Source organism: Lathyrus oleraceus, chromosome 7, assembly GCF_024323335.1.
Source record: "Lathyrus oleraceus cultivar Zhongwan6 chromosome 7, CAAS_Psat_ZW6_1.0, whole genome shotgun sequence".
Classification (NCBI taxonomy): Eukaryota; Viridiplantae; Streptophyta; class Magnoliopsida; order Fabales; family Fabaceae; genus Lathyrus; species Lathyrus oleraceus.
In genome coordinates, this window is record NC_066585.1 from 381,628,191 (window position 1) to 381,650,401 (window position 22,211).

Genomic DNA, 22,211 nt, shown 5'->3' on the forward strand with positions numbered 1-22,211 from the left:
GAGATGAATACGAGACAACGAGATTAATCAGGATATGGTCAACAAAGCCAAAGTCAAATTTTGGGGTGCGACAGATGCCCCTATTTAATTAACTTAGGCCAGATAGCCGGAGGCTATCGAATGGCGTAAGGTAATTAAATATGACAAACGCCACAAAATTTGACCGCAAATGCATGTATGCATGATGCAAAAGACAGACAGACACAGAGACACAGGAGTGCAAACTCTATTGGGGAAGGACATACACCGACTCAATGAATGAAGGTAAACACTGAGAATACTCAGCTGGGGAAGATTCACTACCTATTCATAGATGGAAAATAGGAGGAAAAGAGATATCGACTCAATGTTGACGATACATCACTATCTCATAGATGAAAGTGGGAAAAGATCAATATAACAAGAGTACTGATATGACAGTACATTACCAACTCAAAGATGAAGGTAACAGAAAAGATGAATACCAACTCAAGGATGAAGGTATAACAAGGGTATAAGAATCGAACTGCGTTAACTCATGGTTGACAGCTCACTACCCACTCATTGATGAGGTAAACAGGACATGCCAACTCAAAGTTGAAGGCAAGCTTCAAAAGATTGATAATAACACTGCTAGGGAAATCAAATTCCAACTCATTGATGATGGTGTAGATGAAGAATCAGATCTAAGGATCATTGTGCAGACTTACAGTTGAATGCACACTACCAACTCATTGATGAGGTAGACAGAGAAATGCCGACTCAAAGTTGAAGGCAACCAACGATTCATTGACAAAGGTGTTTAAAGGAATTTAGAACATATTCTCTTGGAGATGTTTATCATTACCGACTCAAAGATGACGGTGGAAGGACAAAATGTACCTAACTCATAGATGAAGGTACTCCATCCACTCAAAGACGAAGATGGAATCAGAAGTTATCTGTGCAGACTCAAAGATGAAAGCACACTATCAGTTCAACAAGGATCAAACATACCCTACTCATAGATGAAGGTACTCCATCAACTCAAAGACGAAGATGGAATCACAGGAACATGTGCGAACTCAAAGATGAATGCACACTACCAGCTCATAGATGACGGTACTTCACCAACTCAAAGACGAAGGTGGAATCAAAATAAATCTTGCTAAGTCAAAGATGAATGCATATTACCAGCTCAAAGTTGCAGGTACTTCACCAACTCAAAGACGAAGGTGGAATCAAAAGGAATTTGTGCTAAACTCAAAGACGAAAGCACGCTACCAGCTCAAAGTTGCAGGTAGAACCATGGAACTTTCTGTGAGGATGTTATCAACTCATAGATGGAGATAGTAATTAATTTATCCGAGGGATAACAAAGGTTACCACTCATGGATGTAGGTAACTCAAGTTTGTAACGGGTACCAACTCAAAGATGAAGGTATAAAGGACTTGGACACAATATCTGTCATGTCTGTTTTACTGAATGAGAGTCACAAAGACTATATTGTTGCCTTCTTTTACTGGCAATTTCTGAGCTTTATCTGGAGACACGAGGTTCAAACTAGGATAGAACTAGAATGAAACGGTCGAACAAGACTTCAACTGAAGAGGAATGAACTCATCAGGATTTACAACTGAAACAACCATCTTCCACGAGGCATATATCTCTGTGGGGAACATGACCAATAAAAGGTATTTTGCTGCTTATGAGGATACTCTATATGGAGAGATTGACTCAACCCACAATATAAACAAGGAAACAAGGTGCATATGAATGCAAGCATGATATGTCATAGATATGCATGAATATTTAGTAATGAATGCATGATGGACAGACAAAACTAGGAATAACTAAAAATGTTAACAGCTGCATAAGGACTTGCTGGAGATTTGCACTGAGACTCGCTAGGGAGTAGTACAAAGGCTTGCTGGGGAATTGGTACAAGAGCACCATATCCAGGTTTCTTTAAAAGTCTGTCTCTGCTGAGGATTCCGTAGAAGAATGGAGATGCCTTCTACTTCAAAAATGCAGGAGATTCCCCGTGGTTCTTGAATTTGTGAGGTATATGAGGATTGGACCTTTCTGAGGACTCCGCTGGGGATACAAGGTGTTATCCTCTGGAAATAAGATGATATTGTAAGAGAAGTCCTGCAATTCTTGAATTTGCTGATAATGCAGAAGGGATTATTCTTCTGGAAGACTCTGCTGGGGATAAAGTCCGCTGGGGATAGGTGGTATCTTTCCAGGGAATAAGAATATAGGGGAAATCTATCCTTGATTTTTTTGCTTTAATTATCATGGAGACTTTCTGTATCTGAAGACTCTGCAGGGGATTATGGTGTCTGATATCTGGTTACGAGATCTTTCCTCTAGGAGACTCTGCCGGGGAACAATGATGTCTGACCTTTGAATATAAATGAGAATTCAGGAGAAATCCTGCAATTCTTGAATTCGCTTAAAATGCATAACACACTCTTCTTTTACTACAAAACATTACTGAGGAGGAGACATATCCTTCTATTGAATGGACAGAGAACAACAGGAGATTCCCTGTAGTTTCTGAATATCAACTTTCTTCACTCGCTGAGGGATGGAGACCTTTGTATTACTCCTGCTCAGGGAAATCAAATCTTCCTTCTCATCCTCTGCTGGGGACATTGCTGATCCCGCCTTAATAAATTACTGGGGAAATACTTGTAGTAATCCCATAGGCCAAATCTGTAACTTAAAACCTGGATCAAAGTCTTCATGATCAATTAACCGGGGAGTCTTCATGATCAATTAAACTGGGGAGTCTTCATGATCAATTAACTGGGGAGTCTTCATGCCCCAAGTGAAGGGAATAAACTTCTTGAAATATTTCTTGCATGATCTCTTGAGGAAAACTAGGAAGCATAGCTGGGGATATCCAGAATCACAACCTCTGCTGGAGAAATATTACTGCCAAGACACCTGTGGAGATTTTTTCATCATATACATATAAGGATAGTAATATGAACATGTCTAGTTGGAATCACATGATTTCAGAATTACTGGGACCACATGTCTCAATCCTTTTATTGATGTCCACAAATCAAAATAAATAATCTTTATATTTTTCAAAAACTGTTTTTAATTCAAAACTTTTGTTTCAAAACATATTTGTCAAAGTAAAAGAACTTTCGTAAATTGAAATGAAAATTAAGAGTGCCAAGAAATATAGAAAGGCTCAAATTGATTTGATAGGATGGTAATCAGCCAACAGCGTGATTCTATAGATCTTTACAAATTGGAAAACGGTAATTTCGTGGAAAAAGGGTACGTTGAACTACAATGACATCATTCTCTCTTCCACTTTTGACCTGTATTGCAGCCTTGAGAAAGTTGGAGAACTGTTGAAAATATTCTGATACTTCAATGATCTTATCTCTATTATGCAGTTACTTGCCTGAAATCCCTAACTTTTGCCTAGATTGCCCTTTCGGGTTTTCAATCTACCGGGATAAATTCTCTTTATTTTTTTATGTCTCTAATTTCTGCTTGGACCGCCCTTTCAGGTTTTCAGTCCACCGAGACGCTCATTTTTGCCTAAGCCGCCCTTTCGGGTTTTCAACTTAGCGAGCTGTTCTTTTCATTTTTTAGGCGAAGTATTTCTTGACCGCATCTGTATTCACGGGACGTGGAAGCTCTTCACCATTAAAGCACCGCCTGAGAAGGCTTTCTTGACAACATAGGATCCTTCATAGTTAGGAGTCCACTTGCCCCTAGAATCATTGTGAAATAGTATCATCTTCTTGAGCACAAGGTCACCCTCTTTGAATTCTCTCGGCTTAACCTTCCTATCAAATGCCTGCTTCATTCTCTTTTGATATAACTGTCCATGGCACAAGGCAGTCATTCTTTTTTCTTCAATCAAATTCAACTGATCGTATCTGCTTTGACACCATTCAGCCTCTGACAACTGAGTTTCCATTAGTATCCTCATTGATGGAATTTCAACCTCTATCGGTAACACAGCTTCCATACCGTATACAAGTGAAAATGGGGTTGCCCCAATTGAAGTACGGACTGATGTTCTATATCCGTGTAGTGCAAAAGGCAGCATTTCATGCCAATCTTTGTAGGTAACAACCATCTTTTGAATGATCTTCTTGATATTCTTATTTGCAGCTTCAACTGCCCCATTCATCTTGGGACGGTAAGGAGAAGAGTTGTGATGCTCGATCCTGAAACTTTCACATAATTCATCCATCGTTTTGTTGTTCAGATTGGAGCCATTGTCAGTGATGATCTTGTTTGGAATGTCGTATCGGCAAATGAGATTATTTTTGATGAATCTGACCACCACTTGCCTTGTCACCTTTGCATACGAAGTTGCTTCCACCCATTTGGTGAAGTAATCAATTGCCACGAGAATGAAACGGTGTCCGTTGGAAGCTTTGGGTTCAATCATACCGATCATGTCAATGCCCCACATTGAGAATGGCCAGGGAGCAGAAATCACATTCAAAAAGGTTGGTGGTACATGAACCTTATCAGCGTAGATCTGACATTTGTGACACTTCTTTACAAATTTGCAGCAATCTGATTCCATGGTCAACCAGTAGTAACCAACTCTCAACATCTTTCTTGACATAGAGTGGCCGTTTGCATGAGTACCAAAGGACCCTTCGTGAACTTCTTTCATCAACATTTCTGCTTCCTTTTTGTCAACACGTCTGAGTAAGACCATGTCATAATTCCTCTTATAGAGCACATTCTTATTAAGGAAGAAACTGCCTGACAATCTTCTCAAAGTCTTTTTATCTTTTTCTGTTGCTCCAAGAGGATACTCCTGAGTCTGAAGGAAATGCTTGATATCGTGGTACCATGGTTTATCATCAAAACTGGCCTCAGCTGTAAACACATGTGCTGGTCTACCAAGTCGCTTGATCACAATTCTGGGTACTTCGTTTGGAAAACCCACTTGATACATTGAAGACAACGTAGCTAGAGCATCCGCCATATGATTCTCATCCCGAGGAATGTGATGCAATTCAACCTTGGTGAAGAAAGTCAACAATCTTCTTGCATAGTCTTTGTATGGGATCAAGCCAGGGTGGCGTGTTTCCCATTCTCCTTTGATTTGATTGATAACTAACGCTGAGTCACCATAAACAGTAAGATTTTTGATGCGGAGGTCAATGGCTTCTTCAAGACCCATGATACAGGCTTCATATTCAGCAATGTTGTTTGTACATTCAAAGCAAATTCTTGCCGTGAAAGGAATATGAGAACCTTCTGGAGTGATAATGACTGCACCTACTCCATGTCCATAAACGTTGGAAGCTCCATCAAATACTAAACCCCATTGAGAATCTGGTTCAGGCCCTTCTTCAGGAAGTGGCTCTTTACAATCTCTGGATTTTAGGAACATGACATCTTCATCAGGAAACTCATCCTCATTATCATCGTGATCTTCAACGGGTTGGTGAGCAAGGTACTCAGCCAACACACTGCTCTTGATAGCTTTCTGGGTATGATACTCAATGTCGTATTCTGATAACAGCATCTGCCATCTTGCAATCTTACCAGTGAGTGCAGGCTTCTCAAAAATGTACTTGATTGGATCCATTTTGGATATCAACCAAGTGGTGTGACTTAACATATACTGCCTCAATCTCTTAGCAGCCCAAGCCAATGCACAACATGTCTTCTCGAGTAAGGAGTATCGTGATTCACAGTCAGTAAATTTCTTGCTTAAGTAGTAAATGGCATGCTTTTTCTTTCCAGTTTCGTCTTGTTGACCCAGAATACAGCCCATAGAATTCTCAAGCACTGTCAAATACATAACCAACGGTCTTCCAGCAACAGGTGGTAACAAGATAGGAGGCTCCATGAGGTACTCTTTGATACTGTCAAATGCTTTCTGACAATCCTCTGTCCAAACACAATTCTGACTCTTTCTCAGCAATTTGAAGATAGGTTCACAAGTGGCAGTCATGTGAGAAATAAACCGGGATATGTAATTCAATCGTCCTAGAAAACCTCTCACTTGCCTTTCTGTTTTTGGTGCGGGCATCTCTTGGATAGCTTTTACTTTATCTGGATCAACTTCAATGCCTTTTTGGCTGACAATGAAGCCCAAGAGTTTACCTGACCTGACGCCAAATGTGCATTTGTTCGGATTGAGGCGAAGACGGAACTTCCTCAATCGTTGAAACAGCTTCAATAGATCCACTAAGTGACCTTCTTCTGAACGAGACTTCGCGATCATGTCATCCACATAAACCTCAATCTCTTTGTGCATCATGTCGTGAAAGAGCGTTGTCATGGGTCGCTGGTAAGTAGCACCTGTGTTCTTCAACCCAAACGGCATCACTTGATAACAGAATGTTCCCCATGGTATTATGAATGTAGTTTTTTCCATGTCTTCGGGAGCCATTTTGATCTGGTTATACCCGGAGAATCCGTCCATGAAGGAGAATATGTCAAACTTTGTTGTATTGTCTACCAACATGTCAATGTGAGGCAGGGGGAAATCATCCTTTGGGCTTGCTCTATTTAAGTCACGATAGTCGACACACATTCGTACCTTCCCGTCCTTCTTAGGAACTGGCACAATATTTGCTATCCACTCTGGATACACTGAAGTGGCAAGAAAACCAGCATCTATTTGCTTCAGAACTTCTTCTTTAATTTTGACGGCCATATCTGGATGTGTTCTTCTTAATTTCTGTTTGACCGGTGGACATTCTGGCTTCAAAGGTAGCTTGTGCTCTACGATGTCAGTGTCGAGACCAGGCATATCTTGATAAGACCAAGCAAACACATCTACATACTCTTTCAACAGGCTGATCAATTGCTCCTTGACCTGTGGGGATAACAATGCTCCAATTTTGACTTCTTTCACATTTTCTTCCGAACCCAAGTTGACTGTTTCCAAAGGCTCCTTGTATGGCTGAATAGTGCCTTCTTCATTTTCAAACTGGCGGGCGACCTCTTCTGGAATCTCATCCCACTCTTCCTCTTCAGCTTCGAATACAGAATGTTCAAAGTTGGGAGAGGGCATGATGTCATTGTGTTCAACGGGTTTAAGTAACCTGTACAAACAATTGTTTTTAGAGGACTGACCATGACATGCAAAAATGTGTTCTTTTTAAGGTTTTTTTTTTGTGTTACCATTTTCCGAAAAAGCTGAGAAGATAAAAGGACACAAGTGTATAGGAACACAAAAGATCTTTTTCATGGATAGTACGTTTTTGACAAAAGTGCCCATTTTACAAAATTAATGCTTCGCGCTTTGGGCTAAAGCGGAAGATTTTTGAAAACTGAAAAGCTTAATTACTTTGATATGTGGACACAATGTGGGATGTCAACTGCGGTCAAGTTCTTCATAACTACTCCTGGTGTCACAAATCTGGGGCCTTCTTTTGTAGTTGGCTCTTGTGTTGTAATTATGCGTCAGCTTGAAATGGATCTGCTGGCGGGAAGCAACTGTTAGAAGACTGGACCAAGACAGACAACCTGTATGCACGTGATGCATGGATATGCAAAATGAATGATTTTCCAAGGAACTCTAAGTGAAGGAAAAGATAGAATTGCAAACATTTTTGATAACAAAACAAAGTTATCAACCCAAAATACAACCAAGAAAACCATTTAAAGACATGTGTCATCAGGACGAGCATAAACAAGTAGGAGTTGTCCTTCAAGTCTCTCAATTCTTTCTTCATAGGCCTTCTGCATAAAAGCTTTCTCCTTCACCAAACTGTCTACAAGACCTTTCCATGCACCTGAAGACTGTGGAATCTGGGAGTAATCTGTTGTGCCTGAGGAAAATAAATCCTCTTGCACCCTTGGACGTTTACCTGCACGATCTTCTCCACTCTGCTCCTTTAACTGTCTCTGAAGTTCTTCATTTTCCATTTCGAGCACCTGGGCCTTATCCTTCCAAGCGTCTCTCTCTTTCTCGACCCTCTCCAAGGTGGCTTGGAGTTCTTCTTTGTCATCTAGCGGAAGGTAGGGGGTCTTCAACGGAGCGGTTTTGATAGGATCATGATGTGGGTATGGAATTTTCAACTGTATAGCTCTGGCTCTGATCCACTGGAGGTACGGCTCATAGGAGGTACAATCTTTCTTACCCAATTCAAGTCTCCCTTTGCGACAAACACGATGCCAAGCTCTTACTACTCTCTCTTTTATGGTAGGGTCCTCCTCGTTATCCCTCAAGAAAATACCTTCTAAAAGAATGTTAGGAGGCTTGTCCTTCATAGGGTAACCGAGTTGTCTCCCAGCAAGTACTGGATTATAAGAAATGATTCCCTTTGTGCCCATGAGGGGCACATTGGGGAACTCCCCGCAACTATCAATGATCTTCACATCGTCTAAAACTCTACTATACCATGCAATATCTGACTGGGTAAGAGACATAATCCTCTGTGACCACTGAAGTCCTGACCTGCGATCCCAAAAAGTAGCTGACTTAGGAAGATGAGAGACAAACCATTTGTAGAGTAACGGTATACAACAGACTATGGTTCCTCCTCCTTTCAAAGTACGGTAATGGATGGAATGATAGGTGTCTCCGAGCAAAGTTGGAACAGGATTACCACTTAGGAAGATGCGTATAGCATATGAATCCACAAAACCTTCAATATTAGGAAATAATAACAAACCGTAGATCAACAAGGCGAACAGATGCTCCACAATAATATCACAACCTTGATTGGCAAAATAAGAAACCTTCCCCATTAAGAACTTGGCAGTGAAACCTGGAAGTCCTCCTTTGGTGGTGAAGTTATTCTTGAATTCTGACTTCTTCATGTACAACACTTTTGCAAGAGAACTGTGCTCGGGTAACTTTTCTGAACCAGAGAAAGGTACTGTATCAGCAACTGGGATGTGAAGCAACTGGGCATACTCTTCCAATGTAGGCATGAGTTGATAGTCTGGGAATGTGAAACAGTGATAGACTGGATCATAGAACTGTACTAATGTCTGTAATAACCCTTCTTCCATCCTAAGTGTCAATAAAGATATAAGTGCCCCATATCTGTCTCTGAAACCAATAGGATCTACGATCAAAGAACCCAGTTTCTTTAGTTCATCTATCTTTGGATTGATGAGATTGTACTTTTTCACACTTCTCCGTCCAAAATCCATGTTTCCTGCAATATTTGCAATCCTCACTTTTAAGTTCCTTGGAAAAAGGTTGAAATGATGGGAATGAATGCATGTCATGCATGAATGCAACAAACACAAACATGGTCAAACAATACAAGGCTCAAAGTTCATCACCAGCATGGAGTTTAGGACAAAGCCCCAAGATAAGTTCTAAGGTTCACCTGCCAAACGGGTTCTAAAAGTTCCCAAGGTTATGGATCCTTCTTCGGATAATACCGGGTTAAACAACTGCTCGCTTTCCAATATTATTCTCAAAAGAATCTCGCTTGAGTGTGATATCGTGTATCAACCAAACCAGACTTTTGGTCCGAAGTGGTCACCGCATCACATCCTAAGTAAGGCCAAGATGGGGTAAAGGTAAACTAAGGTCCTTGGCTTCACGGGCCCGTCGAAAGCAACAATGCCTCATAAATGACTTGTTTAGCACTATCACCCTCAAAGAGGCCTCCACCAAGCGGACAAAGGCTCAAGTCAACTCGGTAAGGATTGTCTCCTATCAAGTCAACCTGAATTATCATCCATCCTATCTCAAATGTGCCCCAAATCCGGGTATAGGATTTATCACAAGTATCCCCCAAAACCCAAAATAACAAACATTACAAACAATACAATTTAGCAAATATTCACAAAGCAAACATATAAACAAGCAAAGATAGGCTAAACCCTCAAATAAGTTTAATCACGTATTTCCCCAGCAGAGTCGCCATTCTGTCGCGGCGGGATTTTTCACGAGATTAAGTATTGATTGAACTTAACCCGTTTGAAAAATATTTTAAATGCAAGAGTCGCCACCGTCTTTTATTTTATCCAAAAAGAGGAAGGGAAAAATAACGATAAATCCCTTTAGAGTTACGGGTTCGGGGGTTGGTTATGCAAAGGGAAGGTATTAGCACCCTCTACATCTGTGGTACTCCACAGGAACCTTTTTGCTTATGTTTATGTGAATGTTTTTCTTTTTTCGCTTTGATCGTTTGATTGGGGAGATGAGAAAAGAACTTGATTTTATTGCTTTTGGACTCGATAAAGTCGTAGACTTCATGCCTACGTATCTCCAAGGCGCAATGGAGAAATCAGAATCCATGTAGTTCTCCCAAAAGAAAAGGGGAAAGTCTGTTTTGTTGATTTTAGATTGGCGTGTCTTGCCATCTCTTGCTCGACCTAGGCGGGAGGCTTCGAGACTGACACGTCCTTTTGAAAATGTTTTTAAACTGAAAAGCCAAAACTGGCAAAAGATTTGAATGAGCCTAAACCCTGAAACAATACATAAATGGGCTCATTATAAGGAAGCCCAAGAGTAAGCTTGTGAGTGTGTGAAAAGGGTTTCTTAAACGGCGACCGTTGGAATCGCATCGGGTTTCTCTTTTTTGGATTTTTCGATTTTTTAACATAAAACGTGAACAATACGATTAAACACACAATACAGAACATAAAAAATGCGAGAAAGTAAATTATTACAACACAGTTAGCTATGAATAGTTAGTATTACGAATAGTTAGTGGAGTTAATCGAGCTGAAACTGAAACGAAACGGTTAGTAACAACATAAATAAATATAAACAAACAATGTAAATATTTACTTTAGACAAAATAAACATTTGATATAAATAAACATTTAATTAAAATAAACATTTAAACAAATAATTAATTTAACTAACATTTAAATAAAACATATATGCAAAATAATAATAAAAGATAAACAATATTTAGTAAACAAAAGTAATATATATATATATATATATATATATATATATATATATATATTTATTTTTAAACAATAAATATATAGTAGACAAAAATAATATATATGTACATTTAGACAAATATAATATAATAGACAAAAATAATATATATGTATATATATATATATATATATATATATATATATATATATATATATATATATATATAGATAGATAAATAATATATTAAAACACATGTCGGCAAGCCGGAACTTTGCCGATTTTAGAGATAAGTGAAGAATATTTCCTTGTGTGAAGAGGATGAACTTCTGATCGTCCAAATGATCGACCGAAAGCTGGAAACTGTCACCGACGCAGTGCTGGCTGCCTTCGTGAGTACCTGACTTCAACGTCGCTTTTGATCGGTGAAACGACGCCGGAATGAAATGAACCTTGGATATTTGTGACCTGGACTCAACGAACTTCAAAGATATGAAATCGGTTTTGTGTTTCGGTGAATAATCGGGACGATCTTGGGTTACCGAAAATGAAGAACAAGTGAAATACGGTAATGCTTTTGGAAAAATATTTCTTTTCAATTCTCTGTTTCTCTCACCACACGTTTTTTCCTTACTGATCCACCTCTTCCTTTTTCTTTTTCTTACTAACCACATCTGTATATATATATATTTAGATTACTTAAACAATAAGAAACCTAAAAAATATCTAACATAAATTAATAATATATATTTAGACTACTTAAACAATAAGAAACCTAAAAAATATCTAACATAAATTAATAATATATATTTAGATTACTTAAACAATAAGAAACCTAAAAAATATCTAACATAAATTAATAATATATATTTAGATTACTTAAACAATAAGAAACCTAAAAAATATCTAACATAAATTAATAATATATATTTAGATTACTTAAACAATAAGAAACCTAAAAAATATCTAACATAAATTAATAATATATATTTAGATTACTTAAACAATAAGAAACCTAAAAAATATCTAACATAAATTAATAATATATATATTTATATATTATATAATAATAATAATAATAAACTAATATAATATTAATCCTAATTAAATAAACTAATTAACAACTAAACACAATTAATATTAAGCACAAATAATATTAAACGGCACACGATTAAAATACGATAAAATCGAGCGACACGAACGCGATAAAAACGATGACAATTTGCACAGCAAAACAGACAAATTGATAAAACCAATAAACCAGTAAACCGGTAAACCAGTAAAATCAACAACACGACTCAAACAGACTCGATTAAATCACACGGCACAACACGTAATTAATTAAACAACCCTAGGCAATAATAAAATCAACACGACATCACGAAAACGCTGACAAACACAATCACAAATAATCGGACAATACGAAAACTCTAATATATTCGAAATACAGTCAAAATACCGATAAACAAACAATTAAAAAAAACGCACAAAACCTAATCGAAGCGATGCCACGCACAAAAGAGATAAGCGAGATAAATACGAGGCAACGATATCGGCCAGGTTTTGCTAAAACAACGAAATACAACGCGGTAAGCAACGAAAACACACAAAACCTAATCAAACCAGTTGTCATGCGAAGTTTAAGAAATTGAGATGAATACGAGACAACGAGATTAATCAGGATATGGTCAACAAAGCCAAAGTCAAATTTTGGGGTGCGACAGTACCGTACCGGTGAATGCCTGGGTCAGCTATCCTGCTGATGGAACACCAAACAAACTGAGAACACTGTGGCGGTACCTGTAATGCAAGACATGCTAATGAATATGTAAATGCAATGACATGTTTATCAATTCCAAAGGTATTCTACCCCCTTGATTCCAGTCTCTCAATAGATAAACGATGTAAAAAAAAGACTAAGCCGTTGATGAGAACCAAGAAAATTCCGACTAGAATCAAGTAGAAGATATAAACCCCACAGAAATGGATAAACATGTGTGAATGATTATGAATGCAAAATGATGTGAATGCAATGCAGTGGCATGGGAATCAGGATCGCTGTATCTGCTTGAACATCTGTCAGGTTGCACTGTCTGGAGAGAAATTAGAGCACACCAAACAAAGGTCATGGGATGGATCATGTTATCCTTAATATCAACCACCCATTTTGGTGGATTATGGTTTACACCTTATCAACACCCAAGTTTCATTGATATTAAGGATACCTGATCGGATCAACCATGAATCAAGGGTTTGTTGCAAGTCACGAGCATGGAGTTTAGGTTAAGAACCACCCAAAAGGAGTGTACTAAGGTTTAAACCTTCCAAACATGTTCTATAAAAGGTTCCCATATTCATAATCCCGTATTTCGGATATTATCGGAGGAACGACTACTAGTATTCCAAAAATATTCTCAAGAGAGACTCTTATGAGTGTAGTATCGCGTAACAATCGTATCAAATCTTACACTTGAACGACTTTCGCACTACGTCCTACGAATAGGCCAAGATGGGTTTGGTAAACTAAGGTCTCGGCTTCTAAGGTCTATATTGGAAAAAGTAATGTCTAACCACAACTTACTTGTGTGACATTATTGATCTCAACATGACCTCCACCAAGTGAATGGGCTTGCAAGTCAACTTGCTAAGGAATAACTCCACACAAGTCGACAAGACTATGCCATTCTCCTATCCTAAGTGCACTCGAGTTCGGGTATAAAACTCATCTCACAAAGATCACCAAGCAGCCATAGCCAGCCAGCAGATACATCAATGATATGTACACAATGCAATAAGGTAAAGCAGGTAAATAAATAACTGTACAAAAGCATGAACACCCAATAAACAAACAAACTACAAAAGCTAGGAGGGACTCGCTTAGGGAAACCGGGTCCCCAGCAGAGTCGCCAGCTGTCGCAACCTGAAAAATACAGTGTGCGAAAAAACAATCGACGAAAGAAAATGACAGAAGAGTCGCCACCATGCGTTATTTATCCCAAAGGAGGGAAAGGAAACGCTCGAAGTAAACCTGAAAAGAGGAAAGGAAAAGACAAGGTCTCACAACCAAATCTTGGATTCGGGAGTCGGTTATACGAAGGGAAGGTATTAGCACCCCTACGCATCCGTAGTACTCTACGGGATCCACTTTTGTAGTTCTTGTCTAAAGGGTGTGAGTTTATCTTGTGATGTTTACTAAAAAAGGGGTTAAGTGAAAATGACTCGCGCGGATGTCGCATCCACTGCATACGTATCTCATATGAATATGAGAATCAGAGTCTTCGTAGCTCGGCTGACCTATGGGTTTGGGGGGTGTGTGCTCGCTAAGACATCGCGTCTTATGCCTACGTATCTCATCTGGAATGAGAATCAGAGTAAACCATAGTTCGGCTAACTACGGGGTTATGGATTGGGTTTTGGACGAACGACGTTACTACGCAATCTACCGGATGCTCGACCTTTGGAGGCTTACTCGCCTGTAGTAGAAGGAGTAAACGTGTGTTTAGGAGAAGAAAAATCAATGAGTTTGCTTGCGTTATAGGAACGCTCGTGCAAAAGGAGTCATGAACAAAGGAACCTGCATAAAGTAAACACAAAAACATTGCCTCCTATCGAGGTCTTCCAGCTAGGAAAGCAGTAAAATGCGGGAAAAATGTAAAAGGTACCACACGGATGAAGATCCGAGGTAACAGCAATTAAAGGAACGATAAACCCTAAGATCCCTCCAAGCTAACATCATCAACGAAAGTGGGTCAGTACAGGTAACCGGAATGAACCTCCAGGGGGTATCCCACAAATAAAGTGGAAAACCATGCAAGTTATCCTTGCAAAAGTCATGTGAGCCCTCACAAAAACTCAACAAACAGGTTAGAGACAAAAAAAATAGGGTAATCAAGGGTTGCCCCAAATCAAAATGTAACCACATGAATCATGCCATTAAAATTCACAAAAAGGACATGCATCAAAAGGGTATCAAATTCACCCATAATACCTCAAACATTCAGAGTATTCAAATTCAAAGCTCAAAGGTAATGGGAATAAGGGCAAACCTGATTGGAGAGCTTGATTGAAATTGAGTTGCACCCGTGAGGTTTACAAAACAATCTTTAGGGTTTATGTCAGGCAGAGGTGATTCTGTGCAGTTGAGTTCCCTTCAGGGTTTGGAGGCTGCTCTGAACTCTGTTAGCTCTTCTCTCACTATCTTTTTCCAGCCAGGGTAATAGGAATAGAATGACCTTTTGTTTCACTGAAACTCTGAATTTATAACCTGATTTTTGTGGACCTGTGGGCTCAAATGAGAGAGGTCCAAGTCCAAGATTATTTATTTATTTATTTATTTATTTTTGTTTTTCGTTTTTTTTTTTCGTTTTTTCATTTTTTTTTTAAATATTCCGATTGCCATGATGAAATGCAAATGCTAAATGACCTAAAAATGAATGCATACATGAGGTGTAAAGCGTATGCTTCCAGGAAAAATGAAGGGTAAATTTTGGGGTATTACACGGTGGAATTAACTACAACCCTATTTTGACACGTTGTCAGCTTGGGTTCCCCCTAAAGGATAAACCTAATAACATTCTGTTAGAGGGTGTGTTCTTTCAGGAGGGTAAAGATCCCCAAGGCTTGAAGGGCAGTATGGTCCGCGCTTGGCGCAAGATCCATAAGAAAGGATGGAAGGAGCTAGGACCGAAGAACTGTATCGCTTTGGAACCTTATACCTCTTGGGTTAGGAGGAGAGCTTCCGAGTACCTCATGCCTTATGAGTATCCAAGACCCACACCTTTGGTTGTGGCTGGGCCTTCAACCCTCCCTAGCCAAGGAGTAGAGGAGTTGAGAGACGATGACCGTTCGCGTGCTTGGATCCGTGAACGAGAGGAGTTGCTTCAGCAGATCAGAGAGAAGGATGCTTTGATAGAGTTCCTTGAGTACCAGGTTATTGATGATCCTGATGACGCATTGACTTCTCTACTTCCTCAGTCTTCCAAGTTTTGGAAGAGGAAGTATGATCGACTCACCAAAGAGAAGAAAGATATGGAGGCAGCCTATGAGAGGGAGGTGAAGAGGCTTCGTGCAGCTTATCTTCCAGTCTCCAGAGCTTTAGATGATTGCTTCTAGGGTTCCATAGGGTGTTCATTTTCCTTCTCTCTTGTATTGTATTTGGTTACCAAGACTGTACTTCTTTGGTTTGACCTAAAAGTCAACAATTTGAATTCCCCTTTTTGCATATGACTTTTCTCAACATCCTCTACAACTTCTTTTTAGATGACAAGAGCCAATTATGCTTGGAGGATCATCACGTGTTTCGAGATATTATAGGTCATTTGTGGACTTAGTGAAATTTGACCTATTTTCAAGTGACTTTTCCCTAACTTTCAAAGATCATAACTTCTTCAATTTTTAATATATGAAGCCGATTTTTTTGCATAATGTCATTTGTGATGCCCTTTACAAGTTTGCTTCAAGGGTCAAAGTGAGAATATGCTTGTAAGGCCACGGAATTCATTGGGACATTATAGGTCATTTTCAGCCATGAAGCACTCAAGTTTTTCTAGTTTACATAACTTGTTTTTCATGCCAACTTCAACATGCCATAACTTTGTGCTCAAACCTCCAAATTCAACCTTTCTTGTCCCATTGTAATCTTGGCCATGATGTTAACACATTGCAAAAAGAATGAGACCAAAAAGCCTCTTGAGTAGGATGCCCCATTGAGTTGATCATGGTGACTTGGAACTGAAGAAATCATCATTGCCTAACATTTGATCACGACTAATCTCAGTTCCAAGCCAAATTAGCAATTATTTTGGTCCTAAACATGTTTTAACAAGTCTCCAGAAGTTATTTGACACTTAAAATGCATCATTTGGCTGAGTTTTGATGAGTTTCAAGTGACACTTTTCACACACTTGGATCAAATTCATTTTGCATGAATTCAACATCATTCCACACGTATTTGGATCCAAACACATTTCTTATAAATAGAGGAAACTATTGCCTTCATTTGCAAGCTTTGGAGAGCCAAGAAACTCCTGCTGCAACTTGAAATTTTTCCAAAAAATTCAACTATCGTGTTTTGAGTTTCAGATTGTTTCAATCCAATTTCTTGATTCCATTAGCTCCATCGGCATCCTCTGAAACTTTTGCAACAATTCCTAAGCTCTGAGACCTTCTAAAGTGCTCTAACCAGATCAAGCTTCATCAACTTCTAATCACCATCTGGACAAGGTAGTTATGAGCATCATTTGAACTCAAACAAGTTACTATAGTGTCGTCCTTCACTCTCTGATGCTTTCCCCTAACTTATCTAGTGTTGATTGATCATGTTCATCATTTAATTTTATTGTTCGTGGCTTACTTGTTTTTGAAACTTCTTTGAAATTCCCTTTACTTAGTTCACAAAAATGAATTTGGAGTATAAGATTGAATTCAAAATGAGAAGAGGACCACAATGGTGGTGGTATAGTATCTTGAATTTACCAAATGATGAAACTCCGGTGAGAGCTCACTGGAGAAGATGACCGGAGTTTTCCCCAGGTGGTCTAAGTTTGAACCAGACACGTTGGCAAAATGAAATGTTTTGATTGGTTGAATTTAAACTGGATCCTGTGTTTGACTTGCAGCGTGTTCCACCATGCATCCCAACCTTTGGAGTGTTGGATCTACCACGTCAACTAATGAGGTGTGATCCAACGCTCCGTGTTTTTTTTTAAATTTTAATTCTTTTTGTTTTATTATTTTTAATTTCTTTTTCTTTAAAAATTCACAGTAATTTCATTTTTATCCAAAAAATCCCAAAATAATTTCTAAAATTCTCTTTTATTTTTCTCCATCTGATTTTATTTTTTTCATATTTTTTTCATTGATTCCTTACTTATTTTTCATGAATTTTCCATTTTCTCCTTTATTTTAATTAGTTTAAAATTACTTTTCTGCATTTTTTAATTCTGAAAATCTTATTATATGTTTATTATTTTATTTCTAACCTTCCATAATTTTCTTGGCCATTTATTTGGTGTTTTGAAGGACTTTATGGATTCTAAAAATCATTTAAAAATACCTGTAAGACCCTAATTTTGACCCTAAGATCCCTCATGGCATCATGTTATTGCACAAGTGCATTGCCTCAAGGATCATAGCATGTTTGACTCCTTAACCCTAGGGTTGGGACTTGTTTGAGTGATTTGAGATCACCAAGCATGCTTGTATTGTATGTTATTGCTTTTCTTATTTGATTACTAACCAAAAGCATAAAAATATGTCACTAACTCTTTGTTTTGAAGCTCAAGTGATCATGTGCTCCACAATGCTCCTAGGAGGCTCCTAAGCCCAATGCAATGGCTAGATGAAGATGAGAAAAAGCATGACAATGGTCCACAAAGTTCCTAATCATCATATATGTCTCCCAAGTATCTCAATTTTCCAATTTGATCAAAATAACCCAAAGGGCTTGAAGATTATTTCCCAAGGAAACCCTAATTTCACTGTGCTTTGACTATGCCTTACCCATGAAGCAATCTCAATCTCTGATCAAATTTAATCAAGGGAAGTTCTTTCATTTATAATTTTGTGCATATATGAGCCTATTTGAGGCCCCTCAATCATTTATTCATCAAGATTGGAAGTTTGACTTTGGAAAGTTAACCAATCAAGTCATCTGACTAAACTGAGGTTTAATGAGCTATAACTTTTGATGTGTTTGTCAAATTGAAATTCTGGTACCAGATATGAGATGTCGAAGGTAATGTCACGACACTAATATCTGAACAATACAAACAGGATAAAGATAAAGAACAGTAATGCAAGAGACACAAGCAATTGTTAACCCAGTTCGGTGCAAACTCACATACGTCTGGGGGCTACCAAGCCAGGAAGGAAATCCACTAAATAGAATCAGTTCAAAGACTCTCAGTAAAAAACACAAGTTACAGTCTTTTTCACCTAATCTCTATCCGTATGACTTCTACCTAAGAACTCTTAGATATGAGATCCCACTCACTCCCCCTCAATCACACCAGTGATATTAAACAAGAATTACAATGAAAAGAAAACACTCTTCAAAGACACACACTTGATCTTACTTAGCAGCTTCAATCAAGTAGACACGCACTCATGCTTAAAAGCTTAGAGTGAGAAATTATAACTCAAAAATAAGACCAATTCAATCATCTATGGATGAATTGAATGGCTTACAAGTCACACGACCACACAAGACTAAAACCCTTATTCTCTCTCAATATTTCGCTCTGTATTTCTTGTGTATTAAATCAGGTTTTCCATGTCCTTTTTATAGAAACATTCAGCTGGGCTTGAACATCAAAAAAACCCTAAAACTATTTTCCATTCAAATCTTCTTATGACAGTTGGTTAGATCTCTTTGGAAAATAAGTTTAATCACATTGTAATTACTGATTGATAGCGTGTTCAATTCACTCATCAATCATACACAGATTGCCATTAAAAGCGCAATCACATAATACATAACATTTAGACTAAATGTTTTGTATACATATGTCATGACATCGGGTCTGGCATCCTGGAACAATCCTGCATAATTCCATTTTAAATCTCCAGCAGGTACAAGATATCTTATGTTAAGACATCACATGTAACATCTTGTGAACACTCTTGGTTTTACCAAAATTGCTGCCAACACCTAGAACCAACAAAAATGAAGATGACCCCAAAATAAAATTTGTTCCTAAGAACCATATGAATAACTTTCATGTTCATCAAAAATCCATTTGAAACTTGTAAGTTCATCATTCATTTCAAAACATTATAGGTCATTTTGGTTGAAACCCTAATTTTAGGTCAACTTGCCAAGGGCATAACTTTCTCAATTTTTATGATTTTGAGGTGGGACCAAAGGCATTGGAAAGCTTGAGATGTTTAATTCAAATGTTATGTTGGACAAAATTTCATAATCCTAAAGGAAATACATGTTCCATTGCAAAACATTATAGGTTATCTTTGACCTAATTCATTGAATTTGAAAAAGTACCCAACTTCAAATACCCATAAGTTTGTCATAGAAAATCCAAATGAGGTATGGGAATCTGACTCCTTGGCTTCACCAACATTATCCATCTCTTCTTGCTCCAAGCTACTAATGAGAACCTCTAAAGCCTCTTTCCTAGCCTTGGCAACCCTAATCCCAGTTTCCAGCTCCTTACAAGTTTCCTTCAATTGAGCAATCAGGCCACCTTGAGAGGCTAGCTCCTTCCTTGCAGATGTCATGACAATGTCATTGACATGACTGCCTTCAAACAACTTGTAGTGAATGGACAATGGTGGCTTCCTTCGACTGGGGATATCACTTGTGTTTAGAATACCAGGTTGCTGGCTTAAAATAATTCGACAAATGACAGAGGGAAAGGCAATTGGCAGATTTACTACATTAGTGGAGGCATGTCTGACAATTTTTTCAAACATGAACCTTCCAAAATCAAAGTTGAGCCTTGTTCCAATAGCATATATAATCCTTCCAAGAGCATTAGATATAGTTGAGATATGGTTTATTGGCACCCAGTTTATTGAACCAATCTTATGCAAGATGGCATACTTTATAGTTAATTTGCCAGCTGATAGATGCTTCTTGCTTGGCCATTCCTTGACTTGGCCAACAGTGATTGTCCTACAGAATTCATTGTTTGTAGCTTCTAACTCAACACCTCCTTCAGTTCCTCTTCCTATGAACTTATTGATTATAGTTGGGGAGAACCTTACACATCTTCCTCTCACAAATACCTTGCAAAATTCCTTGCTATTCTTGTCAGAAATATCCTCAGGGATATTAACCACAAACTCCTTCACTAACCCTTCAAAACATTGGGGTAATGCAACCACTATTTTCATTAAACCTGCAGACTTGATCAATTCCATAACCTCCTTCACTTTCACAGCATCTTTCCTAAGTTCCCTCTCCATAACAACTCTCCTCTGTATAACAAATTTCCACTTGGCAGCACCATCTTCCAGATGGAAGGAAATGTTGTCCAAATGTACAGCTGCAACCTTAGCTAGAGACTTTTTAACAGTCTGCCTTTTAGCAGGAGAGATGTCTGGGACATCGTCTTCGACATCATCTTCAGGAACAGAGCTTTCTCTGACCTTCCTCTTCTTGACCTCTACTTTACTCCATGATTTAGAGGGTCCTAGACCAGCAAACTTCTTACTAGTTCTGGCTGTCAACAACTCAGCCACAGACTTGCCTTTCCTTGTCTTCATTTTATTTGCAACGTTTAGTTTCAAGTGATGAACCAAGGTGTCATCTTCTTCTTCTGAACTTTCTTCCTCCAAATCAATTACTCTCTCAGCAGTGTCAGGCTTCTTAGAATGAGAAGCATCAATAGGATTCTTGCTAGGCATGGTTTTTCCTAGAGAGCACAGTCCCTCAGCAACAATGTCTTTCTCTGATCTAGATGAATCATCATCTTTCTCAGTTTGAGGTTCCACCTCAGGTGAGGGGTCCCTTCTAGACAGAGGAGTCGAAATTCCCTTGACTGCATGTCCTTCATTTAGAATCCTAGTTACCATGTTCCTAATGACACGATCTGTATAGTGCATGCCATCCTTAGGAGGAGGGTTTTTAGAGTTGTTACCTTGATTGTTTCCAGCCGTGGAAGAAGGGTCAGGGGAATCGCCTGGGATTACAGAAAGAGGAATACCCTCCAAAATGTCTTCATCTAGAAACTCCATGGAGGGAGTCCTTGCTTTGTGAGTGGGTTTTGAGCCAGATGATGAGGGATGTTGTGACATTTTGTTGAACTTTTGAGAAAAATCTTGTTTCCCTAGAAGAGATGGTCTGAGCAGTTTGATGAAGATGGAAGTGGTTGTGTTGAGGTAGCGTGTGAAGATGGTATAAATACTAGTTCCAATACTAGGTAATGATTTCCCATAAACGAGGCACTTTCTTTTAAGTGGGCGGTCAATATTTTTATTACCTTTTCCACTCCACTTTAATTGCTATAAATTCTCATGAATACAAATCCCCAATTTCCCTCTTAAACATTCAAACTGATTAGCATCCAAAGCTTTTGTAAATATGTCAGCTAATTGCATTTCAGTAGTAACATGCTCCAGTGCTATGGTTTTCTCTTCCACAAGTTCTCTAATGAAGTGATGACGAATATCAATGTGCTTTGTCCTGCTGTGCTGAATAGGATTTTTGGAAATATTTATAGCACTCAGGTTATCACAGTACAATGTCATGACATCTTATGTGACATTGTATTCAGTTAACATTTGTTTCATCCAAACCAGTTGAGAACAACTACTCCCAGCTGCTACGTATTCAGCTTCAGCAGTGGATAGGGACACACAATTTTGTTTCTTGCTAAACCATGATATCAGATTGTTCCCCAAGAAGAAACATCCTCCTGATGTGCTTTTCCTATCATCAGCACTTCCAGCCCAGTCAGCATCACAATA

The 22,211-nt window shown here is 38.5% G+C and overlaps 1 pseudogene; it reads right to left on the minus strand.

Moving 5' to 3' along the window:
- Window positions 1–21,479, minus strand: part of LOC127103939 (oligopeptide transporter 3-like) — an 85,657-nt pseudogene extending 64,178 nt beyond the window's left edge.
- Between the last annotated feature and the right edge of the window lie 732 nt (window positions 21,480–22,211).